The sequence below is a fragment of the Triticum aestivum genome, chromosome 7B, assembly GCF_018294505.1.
Source record: "Triticum aestivum cultivar Chinese Spring chromosome 7B, IWGSC CS RefSeq v2.1, whole genome shotgun sequence".
Taxonomy (NCBI): domain Eukaryota; kingdom Viridiplantae; phylum Streptophyta; class Magnoliopsida; order Poales; family Poaceae; genus Triticum; species Triticum aestivum.
The window spans coordinates 190181456-190184319 of NC_057813.1; positions in this window are offsets into that span (position 1 = coordinate 190181456).

The window sequence follows — 2864 nt, forward strand, 5'->3', positions numbered from 1 at the left end:
CATCGTCGTCTCCGCGTGCCTCGGTTATCTCTTACCCGAGCCCCTTTACTTATGCACTCTATTTTGTGATAGCCATATCGTTCTTTGTCATATATCTTGCTATCACATAGTTTTTTATCTTGCTTAGCATAAGTTGTTGGTGCACATAGGTGAGCCTAGTTGTTGTAGGTTTTGTGCTTGACAAATTAACCGTTAGGTTTATTCCGCATTTGTTCAAGCCTAAACTGTAATTATTTTAAAACGCCTATTCACCCCCCCCCTCTAGGCGACATCCTCGATCTTTCAACGAGGGACTTGTGCGTGGTATCCTACTGGATTGATACCTTGGTTCTCAAAAACTGAGGGAAATACTTACGCTACTTTGCTGCATCATCCTCTCCTCTTCGGGGAAATCCAACGCAGTGCTCAAGTGGTAGCAGTATGCTCGGGAACTATGCTTGAGATATGATTATACTTGTTTCTCTAGGATGAAGGCTCCACACCTTCCATTTTCATGAAATTTAATGATAATCAAACCTGGGCTTCGTATGCTGTCGGTGTACAAAAGTAGGGGCCTAGCTTTTGACCCCTTTACTTGTGCATGGGCAGTCAGAGTTGCCTGCCACGACTACACATGAGCAAGGAAAGAGAGGGAAGCCAGAGAAAAGCCAAAGCAACAGGGACAAGCAAAGCAAACAACAAAGGACCAAGGCCACAAAGGTCGCACGGGCAATGCAGGTTGCGCAAGGACCCTTGCCGGGGGCAGCCTCAGCAGCCCCGGCAAGATCCTTGTCGGGGCAGCTCGTCCACACCCGCTGAGCGAGCCACCTTTGAGCCCACTAACGCTGAGCAGTTGCGTTGGGATAGGGTTCGGGAGGCACCTCCGTGGTGGCATGTAGATCTTTGTGAATACAAAGAGCAATCGAGATCAAAAGGGGATAGGAAGGCAACCATCCCCACCGAAGAAACCCACACCCCCCCCCCCCGGCTAGATCCTTGATGGGGAAGCCAGCGCACCACGGCAAGACCCTTGCCGGGCCACCCGGCAAGACCATCGCCAAGCGCACCGGCAAGGCCACTGCCAGGCCCGCACCAGCCAAGTTCCTACCACCGTTCGTACGCAGCCGTCGACCCAACCAGCTGGGCAGGCACCTGTGTGGCAGCATGCAGACCTTCGTGGAGGCTCCATCACCGCGCCACCTCAGCTGCCTGCCTGCCTACATGGCGCTGCATGCGTTGCTGGCCGGGGCGCGTGTCGAAGCCAGGAGGGGCGGCGACAGACGGGACGGGACTCACCCCCGTCCCCCAATAAAGTGAAGGACACCTAAGCCCCGCATTTAAGGCGTCTTGTCCTGTAACGCTAGCGATAACCTCGCAATGTTGTAGCACTTTCCACCCCTTGTGTGCCACTGTGGCAGCCCCTTTCGCCTATAAAAGGAGGCCCATGGCATACTGAGAGGGAATTCGGCTTTTTTGACCCTCGCAGCACCCATAGCTAGTTCGAGAGCTCAAGAACACTAATACAACCACCAAAGCAGGATCGTAGGGTTTTACGCATCTTTGCGGCCCGAACCTGGGTAAATCCCCCATTGTGCCATCCACTAGTCCCGCTCTTCTCATGATTCTGCGCCCCACAACCGTAGAAGGGATTCCAATGATCCCATAGGTGTCGTTTTCCACCGACATCTTTGGCGCGCCAGGTAGGAGGCGCAAATTGTGAGAATCTGGCCTAGGGGTAGGCCTAGCAGTTCATCATCACCACAGCTCCTGCGGAGAAAGCGGCCAAGAGGGCGGCGCTGCCCGTTGGCACGAAGGATGTCGAGGCGGCGACGAAAGAGATAAGTCATGCTGAACTTTAAGTTTTTATCCTTAAATATAAGGTTGTTATCCTCGATGGTTCTGCCTATGTATGGGAAACCTGTACGCGAAGGGGCCCTCCTGCGATTGGCAACGCCCTTTTCTATTTCGAGCCCGCTCAACAGTTCGAGCGGCCGCGTTGAGAGCGGCAGGGTAGCCTTTTGCCACCAGCTACGCTCTCGTTTCTGACTCGAGTCAAGCTCGACAAATCGAGCGGCCGCGCTGGCGGCGGTAAGGTGCTTCACCGACAGCAAGCACACCCAGCAGGCTGATGGGGGTCCATCCTCAGAGCGCCGCCCGGGGTTTATGCGCCGGCAAGCTTACCCAGTCGACGTGGGGTATACATACAAAGGAAAATCTAACAGGAAAATAACATGCATAGTCTTAGGGGTACTGCAGAGTCATATTACATAAATTGTCGCCGCGGTTCTAACTAAAGATAGCATTGTCTTGGTCATGAACCTGCAGCGGCGATAAGAAACGAGGTGCTCAGTCCTGGCGATGGCCCTCCAACCTCTTGATTTTGTTGATGCGGCTGAGGATGGGCTGGATACGCTCGTTGAGCGCTGCGATGTCAGCATCCTCCGGCAAGCTCTTCAGCACCGCTTCGAAGTCGAGTTCAGGATGCCAATGCGCTATCTTGACGAGCACCCTGGTGATGGCCCCCTGGCAAAGAATCCAGGACTCTTTGGCAAGGGAGGCCGCCCGGTTGGAGTGGAGCTGCTTCAAGGCGCCAACGACCTTCTCAAAGTATATGGTCAGGGTGGTGTTGGGGCTCAGGTTCACTTCCGGGGCGTACTCCATGCCCGGCACCCCCATGATGGCCAGCTGGTCAGCGGCCGAGTTTGCGACGACAGCAAGTCACTCAACCCAGCGTTTCTCGCTCGCCTTGTGATCCTTGAGGTTGGCGGTCTCGTTCCTTAGTAGCTGCTTCTCATCTCCAGCTCCCTTGTCAGGAGTCCCTCCCGGGTCAAGGCCCCCGACAGCACCTCCTCGAGCTCTCCTAGCTTCAGCTTGAGATCTTTGAT